This window comes from Salvelinus alpinus, chromosome 22, assembly GCF_045679555.1.
Source record: "Salvelinus alpinus chromosome 22, SLU_Salpinus.1, whole genome shotgun sequence".
NCBI classification, from domain to species: domain Eukaryota; kingdom Metazoa; phylum Chordata; class Actinopteri; order Salmoniformes; family Salmonidae; genus Salvelinus; species Salvelinus alpinus.
The window spans coordinates 3,644,159-3,664,304 of record NC_092107.1 but is presented as its reverse complement, the minus strand read 5'-3'; the positions used below and the strand labels follow the sequence as shown (position 1 = coordinate 3,664,304).

Below are 20,146 nucleotides of genomic sequence, written 5' to 3'. Positions count from 1 at the left end.
GAAATTAATTTATCCCTTGAGATATTTGGAAAAAGGAAATGCCTCTGTTTAGCATCATGGTGGTGCTATGCTGAAAAATGTATAAAAATCCACAACCCATCCCTCCCAAACCTTTACTGTCACGCCCTGACCGTAGAGATCCTTTTTATGTCTCTATTTTGGTTGGTCAGGGTGTGAGTTTGGGTGGGCATTACAGTATATGTCTGGTGTTCTATGTTGTCCTTGTTTTGTATTTCTGTGTGTTTGGCCTGGTATGGTTCTCAATCAGAGGCAGCTGTCTATCGTTGTCTCTGATTGAGAATCATACTTAGGTAGCCTGTTCCCACCTGTGTTTGTGGGTGGTTGTTTCCTGTTTACTGTTTGTTTCACCTTTCAGGACTGTTCGTTTGTCGTGTTTGTTGTTTTGTCAAGTGTTGCGTATTTTATTAAATAATATGAACACTTACCACGCTGCACCTTGATCCTCTTCTCCTTCTCCCGACGATGTTCGTTACATTTACGTTCTCCATCAGAGGACAAGTTGAGGTTAGTTCATGACTTCTTATTCATCTTTGGGATCCAGTATATTGTCATGAATTGTTGTTCTGTGTGCATATCAAGTTTTTGTTTTCTTCAAAATTTCAGATTTGCAAACATTGACCATTCCTCAAGCAGGCCACACTGAAAAATGCAGAATCTGACCGACCTTCCAGGCAATGCCATCAACTCACATAAGAGCCTGTCTGATAATCAAGGTGTGTGTGGTGATCCCTTTCTTCTGCATCTTTCTCTACTGCATCGTGGTCATGCTGCACACATTTGCCTCCCACAGACAGTTCCTGGACAACTCCCGATACATCCTGTTTGCCTACACGCTGATCAATGACACTCTGCAGCTCCTCTCCTCTGTCCTCCTCTTCCTCTTCATTGTTGGCAACGTGAAGTACGCTATCGTCTACTGTGCCCCTCTACTCTTCTTCTCCACCGCCACCTTCCACAACACCCCTCTGATCCTGGCAGCTATGTCCCTGGAGCGCTACGTGGCCATCTTCTATCCTCTGCAGTGCCCAGCCGCCTGGCACGCTGACCGTATCTGGATCATCATCCTGAGCCTGTGGCTGGTCAGCTGCATCCTGCCCATTGTGGACTTCTTTCTGGGAGAGCCTCAGCCTGGCGTGATCGTCCTCTCCACCCTGGTGCTTCCTTAGCCCGCTCATCTATGGCCTGAGAGATGAGAGCTTGAGGAGCTACGTGATTGGAGATGTACTGTGCTGCTCACACAAACACAGGTTCAGGGTCAAGGGTCAGGGTCAGCCCCAGAGCCCCGGCCACCACACAGACACTGGGTCAGGGTCAGCCCCAGAGCCAAATCCATATTTTTATTTGAGTCTGTATATTAGTCAATTAAAATATCTCAAAAGAGTAAAACCCTGGCTGGATGAAAGGGGTGTCTTTAAAAAAAAAAGTTTTCTTCAAACACAGAAGCTTACTTTGGGATTGAGAAGATTGCTTTACAATGTGAAAAGACTTTGACAAACAGTAAACTGGAACACTAGATGTCACTATAATTCCAAACTTGTCAAGTTGTGGGCATGTTGCTGGTGCACAGACTGTAACTTGAGCCACCGGGCTAGATGAATGTGCGCCCATAGGAAGACATGCAGTCTCTTTGGCAAAATACCAATATTGATATTGAAAGCAATAAGGGTTAGATTATTTGATATTCAGAGAGTTATTATAAAACCATTTAATGAGACTAATATATGTAGAGTGGAAAGCCGGAGGGACTGAGCACATTAACACATAATAATTCCAAAGTGCAAACTGTTGCTATAAAGTTGGAGCAAAACCAGTTTTCCTAATTACTATACCTACCTACTGTAACATGAATGTTCATTAATCATGCAACTTTATGTATGAGATTGTTATTAATAAATTAACAAGCATTCTCAAACATTCCTCCTGATGACAGATGATGTGAAGTAATGACTGCTCATATCTCAGCTGTCAGAGCGGCTCGAGCTCTGCTGAGATAGAACATTGGGGGAGAATCACACAGAATGGCAGGACCGGCCAAGCGCAGCTTTCCTAACGTAGGACAGATTTGAGTCAATTTAAGAAACTGATATAAATGTTATAATTTTACAGCAAGACCACGATGGAGATTAGAGTCGACCAAAAATCTGCTGCAAGTTTAGGCAACATTTACATTTCAAACTTCATCCAGGACATAATGTGCGTGCAAAATGCTATATTATTTCAAATCCATTTACAAAGTCTGTGTTATAATCAATATGATTTCGATTCCATTATCTTTGGTGAGATGTATACGTCCTTATTGAACGTCAAACAAGCCATGAATGTTGAAAGCCAACTTATTGATCATTTAGAAACTTATATCGAACATGATTCGGAGAGACTTTGAAGACATCAAAAGGTGAGTGACAGTTGGATAGATACAGTGGTGTAAAGTACTTAAGTTGTATTTTACTTAAGTCATTTTTGGGGTTTCTCTAATTTACTATTTATCTTTTTGACAAATTTTAGTTTTGCTCCACTACATTCCTAGAGCGGACTCACTAAACACAAATGCATTGTTTGTAAATGATGTCTCTGTGTTGGAGTGTGCCCCTCACTATCCGTAAATTAAAATAACAAGGAAATCATACTGTCTGGTTTGCTTAATATAAAGAATGTGAAATGATTGATACTTTTACTTTTTACCTTTATTATATTCCGCTCCATACAATTTCATGATACTATTATCTTCTAGGTAACTCTAGAAGGAACTTAACATTAGTAATTAATAAAATATACTATTAGCCTATCATGAACTCAAAATGCATTCTAGGGGCAGGTTGATTTCCATGGAAAGCCTCATGCATATATCATTGCATGGTTGTCTCCCCCTTGTCCATCTATCATGGTATTACCGTAGGGTGAAGTATTCTCTCTAACTTATAACGAAGAGCCTTACTCTTTCTGCAAGTTTTCTGCAAAGGTTTCAGACTTGCACAGTGAGGTGTACAATGGACCATCAGCTGCTATGGCAAACCCTTTGGTGGCGTTCACTCTTATCAAGCTCTTGCAGTCCGTGTGGCTGAATCTAGTCTATAGTGATGAAGCACAAGAGAACACCAAATGTTATGTCCCTTTTAAAAACACACCTTGTCATTATAACTGATATCCCCACTTGGTGCCTGAGGGGCTACATGAGGGGAAATGTCCTGCACTGCTCACACAGACACAGGGTCAGGATCAGCCCCCGAGCCCCGGCCACCAAGCCCAGGGTCAAATGAACTGGTACACAAGCAGAGCCACTGGTCAAATCAATGACTTTATTTGTGTCACGATCGTTGTAAGAACATTCGGACCAAAGCGCAGCGTGATATGGGTTCCACATATTTATTGAAGTGAAAGTGGCCTGGGAACTGTCGCTGGAAGCTCTGGCCTGGGGACCGTCGCCGGAAGCTCTGGACTGTGAATGCGCACTGGAGGCCGAGTGCGTGGAGCCAGTACAGGTGGCACCGGACTGGTGACACGCACCTCAGGGCGAGTGCGGGAGCAGGCACAGGACTTACCGGACTGGGAAGGCGCACTGGAGGCCTAGTGTGTGGCGCCGGCACAGGTGGTACCAGACTGGTGACACACACTTCAGGGCGAGTGCGAGGAGCAGGCACAGGACGTACCGGACTGGGAAGGCGCACTGGAGGCCTAGTGTGTGGAGCCGGCACAGGTGGTACTGGACTGGTGACACACACTTCAGGGCGAGTGCGAGGAGCAGGCACAGGACGTACCGGACTGGGAAGGCGCACTGGAGGCCTAGTGCGTGGATTCGGCACAGGTGATACCGGACTGGTGACACACACTTCAGGGCAAGTGCGAGGAGCACAGGACGTACAGGGCTGGGGAGGCGTACTGGAGACCTGGTGCGTGGAGCCGGCACAGATTTTACCAGACTGATAGCATGCTCCTCAGGACGAGTTTCATGTCCGTTGTCTATTAAATGTTCTCCCTGTACCTGCTTCTTGTCTCCAGTGTCGATCCTTACAGAATGCTGACACCAAAATTGGAAGCATCAGGGTGGGTTTGTTTTTTTGTTGGTGACGTCGGGTCCGGATGCCGTCACCGATGGAACCGGGGGTGCCTCAGCTAGCTCGTCGGGCTTCCACGCCGGCTCGAGAGGTTTTCTTGCCCCGGTGGGCTCGGCAGGCGCCCAACCCACGTCATGTTGCAGCCGGCCATCAGGCCCCCACGCCTCAGCCGGTTCGCCAGGCTCCCACGCCTCTGCAGGTTCGTCAGGCTTCTAAGTCCCAGCCGGCTTGTCCAGCGCCCATGCCTCGGCCAGCCCGTCAGGCTCACCCAGGTGGGACTCCGGGTGGCGCCCCTAGAGGGGAGGGTACTTCCCTTTGTTGATTGCCCCATCTATAATTGTCTGCTCCCCCATTTGTTCCCTGTGTCAGCATTGATGTCGTTATTTTGTCCCCTGTCCAGATGCTGTTCCTGTCCTGTTTCATGTCCGTTGTCTATTAAATGTTCTCCCTGTACCTGCTTCCTGTCTTCAGCGTTGATCCTCACAATAATTAGTGCCACGTTCTACCCTAGGAACATCATTCAAATAACCTCAATACATAAAAAGAAATGGTCACTCGAAATGAATGTATGAGAGAGACCGTGTTTTGATGCTGCCTTTTACATGCAGGCCAACTTTTGGGATTTACTATTATTAAGAGAACACTAGCTATAGTTTCCAATTTTCTCATTAAATATAAATCACATTTAGCCTAGAATTCATACAGTACTTCATGAAAGGGACGAGAGCATGCATCTGTGTTTGAATGTGTACCTAATTAAGAGCCCGGGGTATCCACTACTGCGTTACACACTACTACACTCCACTGCTCACAGGTAGACAGATATCCATACTTCTTGGTCAGATTACCACAATATTTACACACAATACATAATGTTTACTGTAATCTGTGTTTTACTCCTAGTGAATGCCACACAGTCCCCTGTAAACATTATGGAAAAAGTTATATAATCCCAGAAGATTAGTGTTCGTGATTTACGTAGGTATATGGTTAGTTTAAATATAGGGACGAGGTGTATTGGAAGATTCACGACAACATTCCTTTGAGAAACCCTTCATAAATTAATTTCTCTATAAAGACTTCATGCATAGCACTCTGTCAGTAGATCTTTGCTTGAAGACCGAAGAGGAGAATTACCATTTAGCAGTGTGCTACTGCTATGCTATGAAAGTAATCTGCCATATTTAAACTTGTATCCTATAACCAACAAGACACAATGCATCAGATTCTGACAAAATTACATTTATTTTCCTGGAACAGAGGTTTTAGATTTTATCTAAGATTTGAAATGTATTTAAAGATGTCAATATTTGACACTTAAATGTAAATGTTTATATTGTTTCTATGAAATACTGCATACTGTATAATACATTTTCATTGTTTTTTACAGATATGTCTGACAACGTTACAGCTACAGGTGGTAGCAGCTCCTCTCTGTGACGGGTTAATGAGAGGGTTGTAATAATCCAGGTCGTAATAGTCCAGGTCCTGAATGCCATCTTTATTTACATCATCTGCTTGATCATCTTCACCGTCTTCAAAAAGGACAAACACACGCTATATCTTCTTCGCTCACACACTGCTGATTGACTGCCTGTACTTAATAGTGGCTAACATCTTGCTCCTACTTAGTTTCTTTGCAGTCCCCATGCAAGTTGCAGTGTGTATTATCATCTGTGTGTTTATGAGTGTATTGACCTTTGCCACGCCGCTGACTCTGACAGCCATGAGCCTGGAGCGGTATGTGGCCATCTGCATGCCTCTGCGCCACGGAGAGCTCTCCACTGTACGCAGAGCCATTCACTGCATCCTACTCATCCACAGCATCAGCGCCATACAGTCCATCATAATGGTCTCCATCTTTCTTGCCTCAGTACCTCTGGGGTTTTACACTCCGGACAAGCAGTGCTCAGTGGAGATGCTTGTTGTACATAGGTGGCAGGGTCACATTAGATCAGCAGTAAGTCAGTTCTACTTTCTGGTCATGTCCATCACCATTGTGTTTGCCTATGCTAGAATAGTAGCAGTTGCTAAAGAGGCATCATCAGACAGTAAGAAATCTTCCTCTAAAAGTCGTAAAATGGTGATCCTCCACGCTGTCGTGTCTTTGACTCTGCCAGATTGATTGCTATGACATGCTATTCTATAAAATAATTTCTCCGGTATCAATATTACCTGATTGAACTAATCATGTAAATATTAATTAACTAGAGAGGGACACCACGAAAGAATATTTATAGAGCTGTTATCTTTCGAATAAACTCTTAAAGATTTTGTAATATTTTACTAAATAACAGTCACATTAATCGTCATTTTATTCAGTCTCATCTGAAGGTTGTAAGTCCTTGATTATCTGCAAGAATCCTAGCTAACAAGTTGAATCAGCAATACAAAATTGGGTTTAATTATTTATTTACTAAATACCTAACTAATCACACAGAATCACACATATACAATTAAATCATAACTTGATCACAAATTACGTCATACAGAAAACGTCCCTAGCGGGCGGAATAGATATGACAGTTTGTTACACAAAGAAAAGGGGCTGAGTCTTAGTGAAAGAGCGGGAGACGGGAACATAGGCGAGCTGTGCTCTCGTAAATCTTATCTTATGCATTCTAAATTACCGCCCATTTTGAGAAGGAAAATGCAATACATATTTACTCTGAGCTGCGCTTCAGTAGGTTGGTGGTTTATGGAAGACCGTATCGCCAACCCGAGTCCTCTGTCCTTTGGAGGATGTCTCTGGTCTCTGGTAGTCACGGGATACTTTGTAGTACCGTTGTGTGTGGAAGACGGGATACTCGGACCGTCCTTCCTAACCTGCGTTTGTAGCAGCTGTTGCCAACTCAACGGCTAGGAGATATCACTTCTGTAGTGAACACGAGTTCAAAGTTCATACCATTCACAATCAAAGTCCATGCTGATGTTGGCTTCATCTAAAGTGATTATCTGAACCATTCTGACACTGGATCGTCATCCTAGCATACCCGGAACAGGAAGTTACATTTTTGTCACTGCCTTTATATAGTGGAGGTAGAGGGGTGTGTCTGAAAAGTCTATTACCCAGGTCTCTTCACAGGGGCGGGCCCCTGGTTGAGCAGAAGCCACATTTATGAAAACACAGATCTCTCATTTGGATGGTAAAATTACATTTCACCTCTTCACAAACAATGTCATATTCAAACATTTGAATTAAACAACAATTCCATGTGAATCCGATACCTCTGACGTTTAGACTTTTCACAGTAGCGTTTATGTCATTCTATCATTGATGAGAATGTGTCAGAGGGCAACCGAACTGACATAATATACCTTAAGTACCACCGCATATGTACAGTTGGTTGGATTACCAGAATATAGTTCATTTCCCCCAACTTCTGATGTTACCCAGAATCTCTATGTTAACCCATGGGTTTCCTTATGTCACATCAGTTATAGTGGGGAGAGAGAAAAAGGGGGAAAGAGGTATTTATGACTGTCGTAAACCTACCCCCAACCCAACGTCATGACAGTCCCCCCATGTTGGGTTCAATCTTGCGATTAACCTGCATGTTGCAAACCAACATACAAATGACCGTGGGTTGTCCTGGTTGTGGACTATCGTTGTGGTCCCCATCTGGTGGTCGACCCGGGTAGGGTGTCTGCAAATGAAGAAGTCTGCTTCATGGCTGGACAGCAGATGTCCAGTTGGTGATCGCTGTCGCAGTCCCCCCTCTGGTGTGGTCGACCCGGGTAGGGTGTCTGCAAATGAAGAAGTCTGCTCCATGGCTGGGCAGCGGAGGTCCGGATTGGGATCGCCGTTCTGGACCCGTCGTCTGGTCGTCCAGACTGGAAGATCTGTGAAGAAGTCTGCTCCATGGCTGGGCAGCGGAGGTCCGGATTGGGATCGCCGTTCCGGACCCGTCGTCTGGTCGTCCAGACTGGAAGATCTGGGCAGTAACTTAGGCAGATGTTAACAATGCACACACACTCATGAAATATGTCATTACATTTCCTCCCAAATGAGCGGCGTTGTGGCACTAACTGATGGTTGTATGGGGAAGTTGTTTATGGCTCTATCACTTTCTACATGCCGAAGAAAATGAAACAAAATGAAATGAAAGCATAAACAAAACAAAATATAGTTATGCCACCTTAACCATCTAATTGGACTGTATTCTATCTACGTCCATGGTTTTGGCAAAATGACCCTATCATGGCATTGTCTAATGTCATATCTAGGGCTCTTCTAATTTGCGGGGTGTTGGTTAGGGTACTATCCTAAGTTGATAACTATATGATACGTCTACAGCTGTAAGGCACTAGTTTTGGGCAGTCTACAGGGATGACCTATGGACTTCTGAGAAGAAAACTGGTGAGTGCTGTAGAGTTAAAGGCCTCAAAATAAATGTTCAACTTTACTAAGGCTGGTATTTTGCTCGGACCCTTAAGTGATCCTAGCATAAATCCTAATTGGATGTTCCGTTGTACATGTGCGTTTATGCGTACGCAAGCACACATGTCAAGGGAAGGAAACCAAGTATCCTGGCAGATTACAACTTTTCAGAATGAGTCTGACGTAGTCAGGTAATTTTCAGGTCAATGCCTAGAGGTCAGTCAGAATTGGTGTCGAGGGAGTCTGTAGTAGTTTTACTATCAGTCACTGTCTTCCACTATTGTAGTGGCAGTAGGTATGAAGAATTATTCTTCATAGCTATGTTATCCACGGAGGAGCTAACCTCATGACGGAAGTACTTTAAGTATTAGACCAGTCGTACATGGTGTGATCGTGGTTCCTGACTTCTAATAACTTTTCTCCTGAACGGAGGGTTCTATTTATTAGTGGCGTGTGTAACCATTGGAAGAGTGCAATGGAGATTCCCTTCCCCGCGCTGCACTCTGAGTGACTCAGACTCAGTCGCTGTTATCAAAAGCAATTTAAGTGAGGTTACTAATCCTCTTACTGAGTGTTGCTGGACTGACTGTGGTATTGGTACTGGTACCCAAGGGGTCCAGTCGTCCTACCAATTTATTCTGAAATGTTATCCTACAGGAATACATGATTAGAGCATTTTACTAGTTGTCTTGTAGTGACTACTACACACGGCAAGGAATGATTATTGTTGCCATTTGTTTTGGAGGTGGACAAGTCCACTGGACTTCCTTTACGACCAGTGTGGTACACCTCAATAATATCTTGGATGTGTTCTAAGATAATCCCCGTCTAGGGGCCTGTCTGCTCCTCACTGTTCTCAAATGGGAGTTTACGACTAGATTTGGTTTATGCTCTGGCGGCCTCGTACGGTGTTGTCCGTAGTCTCGACCCCCCCACCGGCCTCGATAAGGCTCATCATGGGTCTGGGCTACTATTCCCCCCCTTTGCGTCTCGGGACCCCCCCACCAGCATGTGGTGTTGGTATCCGAGGCGCAAACGAAAGGTTCGGACCCTATGTACGAGTTGTCAGTGGCCGCGTTATTATGAGAATGGCTGCAACCTTTCAACCAAATCTCCTGGTGTTTGTGTTTCAACACCCTCAGTGGCTGTCTAGGTCTGTCAGTCACCACCGCGTGTGGCAACCTCTTCAGTACCTGCGAACTGAGACGAGGATATCGGTCTGTGATATCGCAAGGTGTTTCACCAGTGGGAATCATCGGGTCAGTTGCTGGACTGACGCCATTAGTGTCATTGTAAGGGTTGACAGTCCCCCACAAAGCGGAAGGTGTGTCATCGGAAGCAGAGTATACTCCGCGCATCGATGTTTTTCTTGCTGAGACGGCCGCAGTGCTTGCGGAAGTGTCCGAAGGGCGAGACAAGTTCATCTCAACTACCGTATTACATGACTGCAAGGAGGAGGGAAGTAGCTCATTCACAGAGACAGCTGGCTCGAAAACGTGAAAAGAATTGTCAATCAGATTGGCTGATGGAATGTGTTGAGATATCGTAATATCTCCTTGGATCGGATTCTGCACCAAGTGGGTTTTAAATGTCTTTTTCCCAAGGGGTGCTTCCGACAGATACCCCTCGTGACTGACTGCGTTGCAGCTAGCGTTAGGGAAAGACAGTGTGGTCGGTGGCGAAGGCACGGTAGCCTGTGACCATACCTGGTTGGTTTTCCAATCCATCAATGGGAGTAACCGATCCATCAAGTCTGCTCCGAGTAGCAGGGGTACAGTTTCGAGGCTAGTAACATACACAGGGTGGACGAGCGATATGTCCTTGAAGTGTAGTTTCAGCATGACGCTCAATGTGAGAGGCGAGGTAGTCTGAGTGACCCCTCGAAGTGTAGTGTCGCATCGTTCCACTTTTAACCAACGTTTAGTTGGCTTCAAAGCCCTTTTTAGATCATCAAACAATGTTTGAGAGATGAGTGATATTGTCGCACCCGAATCAATTAGCGCATGACAAGTTAAGCAGTCCTCCAGGACTGTTTCCAGGTACGGGCGTTTAGATTCGTGTTTAGTGGACATATTCCCCACAAAGTGAAGTGGTCTTTCGCAACAACGTGATGTGTCAATTCTGTTCAAGGTGGAAGCAGATTGACTTTTACGATTTTGAGTGGGCTTGGCTTTAACGAAGCGTTTGACCTTTTTCTTCGCAACCTTTGTATCAGAGTTTATGAACAAAGCCCGTGGGCTTGTTTCTTGGTCAATCGGGCCCTGGATAGGGTCTCGAGTGAAAGCAGAAGGGATTTGAATTTTAACGTCCTTGCTATGGGTGTTAATTCCTGCGGACCTGGAGTCCGGTAATTCCCTGTCTAGTCCTTGTGACTTATCTTTTACCCTTTTCTCAAATGTTTCTCGCTTTAGTTCTTCGCGTAGTGGAACTTCTGGAGAACATTGGTCTACGTTTTGATCATCCTTCAACCCTTTGTTACTCTTGTGCTCTGACACTTTGTGTGGGTTGGGTGCAGGAACGTAGTGAACAGGTCGATTGTAGCGGTGGTCGTTTTGATGGCGACGTGCTTTACAGTTATTTCGACCGCGGAGGTTATTGGAATCATGGTTTCGTGGTAGAAACTGTTGTTGTGCGTCATTTCTTAACGCTCCAATACCTGATAATGCACCCTCTGACTGGAGTGAGTGCTCCTGGTCAAACTTCAAAACCGAGTGGTCAGGGCTCTTGGCGTTGCGAGCTTTTGATGCCTCAAAAGCTGTGCTTGCAAGCTCTCTGAGTTGTAAGATAGGCAAGCCAATGTGGGCTGCAGTGCCCAAGTAGGTAATGAAGGTGGGATACATGTTCGACAGGAACATTTGTTTAAATGGTAACAGGTCTTCCATGCCTGTTTCAGTGAGTAGGCCAAAGTAAGCTGAACGAAGCCTATGATAGTAAGCTTGTGGGTGCTCATTCCGAGATTGTTTGACCGTGTTAGCGAGTGAGCTATCGTGTTTGCGAGTTGCAGAACCACTGAATTCTAATTTCAAAGCTGTGGCAAGTTTAGCGTAGTCATTTAGCACGTGTTGCTGTTGTAGGCGAATGAACCTTGTCACGTGTCTATTCGACGTTCGCTTCAACAGGTAAACCCTGTCAGAACCCGTAGCGTTCGGGTAGCCAGCCAACACGTCCTCTATGTCAGCTAGGAACGTTTCAGTATCGTTTGGCTGACCTGGAACGGGGTCAAAGGTGGGGAAATACTTGACGAGTTTGTCAAGGTATTCCGCGTCAAGCGGGCGGGCTTTATCCTGTGGGGAAAGTGGGGCCAAAAGGCCAAGAGGAGAAGCCAAGCTTTGGCTTTGTTGGCCAAGAGGCGCCATATTACTCAGTGCCGAATGGCCAAGCGGAGAAGACTGGGGGACACCTGACGGAGGCAATGTCTGAAACCTATCGTCTTCACTCCATTGAGTACCGGGCTCCGGTTGCTTGGATGGATAGTCACGCTGTAGAGCGTGACCCTTCTGGACTTCCTCCAGATGGTACCTAAGGGTGGTATTCTGCTGCATTGCAGAGTCCACTTGAGCGCTTAGAGTACTGATTTTGGACACGTGAGTGTCGCACTTGCTCTTTTCAGTCTCAAACTTATCTGTCATGGCTTGCAGATAGAGGTCTTGAGTATGGAGCGAGAGATTCAGTGATGAGATTTCTTCCGCTTGTTTAGAAATCAAGATTTCCATCTTCATCACCCGAGTTCTCTCATCATTCATTTGGTCAGCGACTTCAATGAGTTCTGCTGATTTGTCATCCAACTTCGTCATTGTGTTCATCAACTGATCGTCTTTGGTCTGCAGAATTTTGAGTAGCGCCGTGTTACTCTGAGTAACGTTCAACAAAACTGCCTGCATGTTATCAAATTGCGCGCTCCTATTTGTAGATAACTCAACAGATTTATCTAGTTTGGAGTGGACCACCTCGTATTTAGTTTTGGCTAAATCGAGTTGTTCCTGGAGACGACGATTTTGTTGAAGAGTTTGTGCTCGTTCATCGTCGTAAGTATTTGCAATTACTTTCAATTGTTCAGATTTCAAACGCAGTTCCTCGACTAGCAGAATGTTTTCATTTCCTGCTTTTGTCAATAGTGGCTCAGTTCTCTCCACCTGTACCCTAATGCTAGCCACGACTGGCACGTGCTTTAGCTGTGCACGGTGGTATTGGACCGATGCCACATTTTTATGGCGATACATCAGTGCAAAAGTGGGGAGAACCGTCACAAAGCCTGTGTTTGATGGTTGATTTTGGAGAGCGTTCGCAATTTCGGCTGTTTTTTCACTACAGGCATAATTAGGGTTGGTATCGCTGCTGAGGTCAGAGGTCAATCCTTTTATGGGTGGAGGTTCACTACTTAGCGGAGGAGTGGTGACCACCTCCTTTGGTAGCTTGCACATTATTAGAAAAATTTAGAGGACATTTTTCACTAAATTTATTCAAAGTTTGGATTTGGAATTAATTGAAAGCTGCAAAGACAAGTTTAATCTATTTATAGATGTTGACAAACTACCAGTACTGTACCAGTAATGTGGAAGTTGGACGTGAATGAATTTGCAAAAGCAAATTGAATTAATTAATCAATGCCAATGATTAATCCTACCTGTGTAGGCTATGAGAGTATTAAACTTTAATTAACATGAGATGTGGCTTCATCTAGGTTAATATGATAAGTTTAAAAGTGTCTCATTTGATTGGAAGAACATTAAATTATGTTCAACAATTTAACTTATTAAATTGAATGAGACGATAATCCATACAATCTCTGTTGATTGGATATCATATGCGTAAACAGTAGACCAAATGTTTGGAACATTCAACACTGTGGCACTTCTCCCTAAGGCCGAAACCACATGGGATTCCCGCTGGGCGGGGCTTCTGTCAATACTGGATACTGAATGGGTTTTGAAAAACCCAAATTTTACTGATTGATCAATTTAATGATAAATCAAACCTGTATAGGCAATTTGTGAATTAAACTTTAATTAACCTGAGAAGTGCTTAATCTAGGTTAGTTTGGAAAAAGTTTGCAATGTCTTATTTAGAGAACTCAACAATTTGGATATTATTTAAAATATCTATTTCAGAATGTAAATGGCCAGATTTACACTTATTAGTTCAATTGGATAAGACATTGATATTCGTCTGGAAATCATAAGTAATGACTTGAGTGTGACCTGAATAATTCTTCATGAACGAACATTCTGGGCACACTTCAGCGGCCAATGATTTAACCCGCTGAAATCAAACGGAACTACCCGCGTGCGGGACTTCCGTTCCGCGAGGCGGAGGAATTTCAGCGTGGCACCAGGGGGAAAAAATGCTATTTTTCCTTGTTAGCTTTAGCACCTCGTGCCAGCTAACCCTCCTTCTAGTTTGGAGTTGTAGCACGTAGGATTCCCTTGGCAAGGGAAAGGTTTTACTAATAACGTATTATGTTCAAACCCTTTTCGGCGTTTTTTGACGATGTTTTAACCGGAACACGCGGCAAACATGAAATGCACCGAGATCTCCTCGCGAGGGAGAGAGAGATATAATTTTATCGCTGGTCGAGCTATATCTCCTGAATTTCAATCGGCTGGCTCTTTGTCCTCGCTCGAGAAATTAATAATGACCTGGCCTACCAGCGTATGAAACGCGTCAGGCAGAAATAGCCCTGCGTTTGGCCAAACGCACTATTTCTCAGATTTCTATAAATTAGCTTTTTCAGCCTACAAGAAATGTATTCGCTTACGTTGTCCACTGACTACGTCAGAGAACAACGTGGGGCGGGGAATCTCCGCGCACACACACACAACAATGCTTGTCTATCACTCCAGAAATGTGTATAATAAATTTGGTATATTATGGAATCTGCTTTTGAACTTTATACAGGCTGAATCAAAATGAAAACCTCATTCTATCTTAGACTCCACACAACGGGGCACCAATATGTTAACCCATGGGTTTCCTTATGTCACATCAGTTATAGTGGGGAGAGAGAAAAAGGGGGAAAGAGGTATTTATGACTGTCGTAAACCTACCCCCAACCCAACGTCATGACAACGCCATCCAGCTGTGATGCCCAATCATCTAGGCGGCTATCTTGCAGATTCATTTCAGAATTTTTATTAATGTAAGGTACTTTGATTATATTGTTTTTATTCTGGACCCACGATGTCTGACTCCGCTTGTCTATGGCCTAAGGGATGAAAAGTTTTTATGTATTTTGTGGATTGAATAAGAGAATATTTGTTGATATTTAAATAGCTGATTATATGAAAAGACATCACTTACTGGAACAGGTTAACAGAGATGTTTTGTTGTATTGCATGATGTACTCACTAATAATGGCTTTACTGTTTCAGATTTGGATATATAAAACATGATTGCTACAGCATGTAACAAGGTATTGGATTTATTTATCACATGATCTTGTGGTATTGAAATGCACTTTTCTTTGTCAAGTCCTCAGACAATGATGTACTGTGTTAATGTATTGGTATATATGCACAGCTCTGTTAAATGCACTTATGTATGTTTTTAGGTCTACACCATCAATAATTATATGCATTGCAGTGAAATGTGTTCTTCCCCCCCAAAATGTCATAACATAAACCGTGTACAGTGCCTTCGGAAAGTATTCAGATCCCTTGACTTTATCCACGTTGTTACGTTACAGCCTTATTCTAAAATTGATTCAATAGTTTTTTCCCTCATCAAGCTACACACAATACCTCCTAATGATAAAGCAAAAACAGGTTTTTAGACATTTTTGCAAATGTATTAAAAACAAAAAACTTAAACATGACATTAACATAAATATTCAGACCCTTTACTCAGTACTTTGTTGAAGCACCTTTGGCAGCGATTACAGCATTGAGTCTTCTTGGGTATGATGCTACAAGCTTGGCACACCTGTATTTGGGGAGTTCCATCCATTATTCTCCGCAGATCCTCTCAAGCTCTGTCAGCTTAGATGGGGAGCGTTGCAGCACAGCTATTTTCAGGTCTCTCCAGAGATGTTTGGTGGGGTTCAAGTCCGGGCTCTGGCTGGGCCCCTCAAGGACATTCAGAGACTTGTCCCGAAGCCATTCCTGCATTGTCTTGGTTGTGTGCTTAGGGTCGTTGTCCTGTTGGAAGGTGAACCTTCACCCCAGTCTGAGGTCCTGAGCGCTCTGGAGCAGGTTTTCATCAAGGATCTCCCTGTTCTTTGCTCCGTTCAACTTTCCCTCGATCCTGACTAGTCTCCCAGTCCCTGCCGCTGAAAAACATCCCACAGCATGATGCTGCCACCACCATGCTTCACCGTAGGGATGGTGCCAGGTTTCCTCTAGACGTGACGGTTGGCTTTCAGGCCAAAGAGTTCCATCTTGGTTTCATCAGACCAGAGAATCTTGTTTCTCATGGTCTGAGATTCTTTAGCTGCCTTTTGGCAAACTCCAAGCGGATGTCATCTGCCTTTTACTGAGGAGTGACTTCCGTCTGGCCACTCTACAATAAAGACCTGATTGGTGGAGTGCTGCAGAGATGGTTGTCCTTCTGGAAGTTTCTCCCATCTCCATAGAGGAACTCAAGAGCTCTGTCAGTGTGACCATCGGGTTCTTGGTCACCTCCCTGACCAAGGCCCTTCTCCCCCGATTGCTCAGTTTGGCTGGGCAGCCAGCTCTAGGAAGAGTCTTGGTCGTTCCAAACTTCTTTCCTCTAAGAATGATGGAGGCCACTGTGTTCTTGGGGACCTTCAATGCTGCAGACATATTTTGGTACCCTTCCCCAGATCTGTGCCTCGACAAAATCCTGTCTCGGATCTTCTACGAACAATTCCTTCAACCTCATGACTTGGTTTTTGCTGCGACATGCACTGTAATTGCAGGACTTTATATAGACATGTTTGTGCCTTTCCAAATCATGTCCAATCAATAGAATTTACCACAGGTTATCGCGACTCAGGATATGACCCAGATCCAGACACCGGAGGCCGATAGTAATAGTTCTCAGATGATTTATTAGAAACACGAGGCAGGAAAGGGCAGGTCGAGGGCAGGCAGAGGTTTGTGATCAGGTCCAAGTCAGGCAGGTACAGGACAGCATGCAGGCTCGGGATCAGGGCTGGCAGAATGGTCTAGGAAACAGAACTAGAGAAACAGGAAGGCGGGAGAGAACGCTGGTAAGACCTGACAAGACAAGACAAACTGGCAACAGACAAACAGAGAACACAGGTATAAATACACAGGGGATAATGGGAAGATGGGCGACACCTGGAGGGGGGTGGAGACAGGCACAAACAGATCAGGGTGTGACACAGGTGGGCTCCAATCAAGTTGTAGAAACATCTCAAGGATGATCAATGGAAACAGGCTGTGCCTGTGCTCAATATTGAGTCTCAAAGCAAAGGGTCTCAATACTTACATAAATAAGGTATAGTATTTCTGTTTTTTATTTTTAATACATTTGCTAAAATAAAAAAATAAAAACAGTTTTCGCTTTGTCATTATGGGGTATTGTGTGTAGATTTCTCAGTTTTGATATTTTTAATACATTTTATAATAAGGCTGTAACGTAACAAATTGTGGAAAAAGTCTAGGGGTCTGAATACTTTCCGAAGGCACTGCATGTTATGATGACTTGATCAGGAGAATAATAAAATACCCCAGTTCCTCCCAAGAAAACCTGCAAGGAAATAAAATATTTACTGTACTAGATTCTCATAAAGTGCACTTGATTTGATCTTTAGGCCAGTAACCCCACCAGGCCTCTACAGTGGTAGGGGAAACACTAACATGTCTCAATTAACCTGTTTCCCGGTTAGAGGCCCAATGCGGCACAATTGTGTAATAAGTGAAGAGTATCCTCCCCTGGCATAAAAAATAAGGAATTTTAACAGCTAAGTGCATGAATTTGATGCGCTTTGATATGAACATTGAGAGATTAGAACATTGAGAGATTACATATTTTTCAGGTAACTTGTCTCTTGTGTATCCTCCTCTCTCGTCCTGTCCTGTTTGTAAAAAGTGTAAAAAGCCAAAAATTGTTTTAATAGTAATTTCACAGGCTTTTTCACCTCACCGAATGCACTGTATATTGTCATGAAATTTTCTGTGTGCATATCAAAGCGTTGTTTTCCTCAACATTTCAGATTTGCAGACATAGACCATTCCTCAAGCAGGCCACACTGAAAAATGCAGAATCTGACCGACCTTCCAGGCAATGCCATCAACTCACATAAGAGCCTGTCTGATAATCAAGGTGTGTGTGGTGATCCCTTTCTTCTGCATCTTTCTCTACTGCATCGTGGTCATGCTGCACACATTTGCCTCCCACAGACAGTTCCTGGACAACTCCCGATACATCCTGTTTGCCTACACGCTGATCAATGACACTGCAGCTCCTATCCTCTGTCCTCCTCTTCCTCTTCATTGTTGGCAACGTGAAGTTTGCTATCGTCTACTGTGCCCCTCTACTCTTCTTCTCCACCGCCACCTTCCACAACACCCCTCTGATCCTGGCAGCTATGTCCCTGGAGCGCTACGTGGCCATCTTCTATCCTCTGCAGTGCCCAGCCGCCTGGCACGCTGACCGCATCTGGATCATCATCCTGAGCCTGTGGCTGGTCAGCTGCATCCTGCCCATTGTGGACTTCTTTCTGGGAGAGCCTCAGCCTGGCGTGATCGTCCTCTCCACCCTGGTGCTCTGCAGAACCATGGTCCTCAACTCGTCCCCAATCCAGACGCTGTTCAAGGTGTTGCTCAACGGGCTGTTCTTCGCTGTGTTGGCGGCCATCATCATGTTCACCTACATGAGGATCCTGCTGGAGACCAGGAAGATGGGTCAGGACCGGGCGTCGGTGACCAAGGCCATACATCAGTGCTGCTCCAAGGTTTTCAGCTGCTCCTGTGCATTATCGGCTTCACCCACTCGGTCTTAGAGAGCCTCATCAGTATGCACGCTGGTTGGCTGGTCGAGCACATCACCTTCAACTACTTCTGCTTCATTTTGCTGCCCCGCTTCCTCAGCCCAATTATCTACCGCCTGAGAGATGAGAGCCTGTCCTGTGCTGCTCACACAAACACAGGATCAGTCCCAGAGGCCCGGCCACCAAGCCCAGGGTCAAAATAACTGGTCCCGAAGTGGAACCACTGGTTAAATCAATGTTTTTATTTGAATTTGTACAGACTAGTAGCCTGTTTTATGTTAAAAAGAGTAAAACCCTGGCTGGATGACAGCCATAATGTCATTATAAAGCGGTTGTCTTTTAACACTTATATTTGTTGGTTGCTATCTAACAAAACTGTAAATTTTTCTTGAAACAGAGAGGCTTGCTTTGGAATAGAGAAGATTTCTTCACAATTTGAAAAGACTTTCAGAAACCGTAAACTCGTACGCTAGGTGTCACTGTAATTCCAAATTTATCAAGAGGTGCAGCTTGGGTCACCGCACTAGCAGTGGTGGAGAAAGTACTAAATTGTCATACTTGAGTAAAAGTAAAGATACCTTAATAGAAAATGACTGAATTAAAAGTAAAGTTACTGTAGATTCTATTCAATTAGATAGATTGAAAATGTACGTTAAACATCATAGCATAGTTGAAAGATATGTGTTGCGTAGAAACATGAAGTGGGTGGCCAGCAGAGATAGATGGGATGGGCTGAGGGAAGCTGAGGGTTGGTATGTGGAATTGAGACAAGTGGGAGTGGAGTTGCTGTGTGAGAGAGATAATGAGGGTCAAAAGATAAAGGAAAAAAAATAGTCAAAATAAAACATAATAAAAGTATATTTGAATGACACTAAGTGGCAGTGTTTTTACAACTAATGACGGTTTGCCTGAGGCTGATGCCGTGCAGGTGTTTGTACACATGCATATACACACGCTCTCATTCAAATAAACACATACAAGAACACACACATACATGTAATAGTGCCAGACATGCTGTCACGTTCCTGACCTATTTTTATGTTATTTTGATTATGTTTAGTTGGTCAGGGCGTGAGTTGGGGTGGGCATTGTATGTTGTGTGTGTTTTGGTTAGTCTATGGGTGTTGTATGTGTATGGGATAGAGTATTGTTAGGTTGTCTAGTTATGTCTATGGCTGCCTAGATTGGGTCTCAATCAGAGACAGCTGTCATTCATTTGTCTCTGATTGGGAGCCATATTTAAGGTAGCCATAGGCAGTAGGCTTTTGTGGGTAGTTGTCTTGTTTAACGTTTGTTGCTCGTCTGGGCACTTGCGTTATTTAGCTTCACGATCATTTGTTGTTTTGTTTGTTTGTAATAGTGTTTTCGTTTCATGTTCATCTTCGTTCGTTTAATTAAAAGAAGATGGCTTATTTTCCTCATGCTGCGTTTTGGTCCGTCTCTCCTCCACACGATCGTGACACATGCACACAAACATATACAGTTGGCATTGCTGTTATGATTTCAGTTGTCCTTGATGTCCTTTGTTTTAAATTTATTTTTTATTTATATATTTTTTTACATCGTTTGCTGTTTTCTTCTGTCTTTACCTTTTTTCTCTTTAGTTCTTCTCTTGGTTGTTGGTGCATTGGGGGGTTCTTGGGGGTGGGGAATGGAATTCATTGTATTTTTTACAATTACAATCCGGGGGGGACTGTGGAAGGGGTCTCGAATGGTTGAGGGACAGCTATTGGGGAACTGTGGGGGGATCTTGGAGGGTTCGGGTGTCACAAGATTGTG

At 44.1% G+C, this 20,146-nt stretch overlaps 3 pseudogenes; all 3 read left to right on the top strand.

The window, feature by feature from the left end:
* Nucleotides 1–667: 667 nt before the first annotated feature.
* Nucleotides 668–1,187, top strand: LOC139549840 (odorant receptor 131-2-like; annotated as a pseudogene).
* Nucleotides 1,188–5,548: 4,361 nt separating this feature from the next.
* LOC139548799 (odorant receptor 131-2-like) lies at nt 5,549–14,857 on the top strand (annotated as a pseudogene).
* LOC139548798 (odorant receptor 131-2-like) lies at nt 13,389–19,788 on the top strand (annotated as a pseudogene).
* The last annotated feature ends 358 nt before the right edge of the window (nt 19,789–20,146 follow it).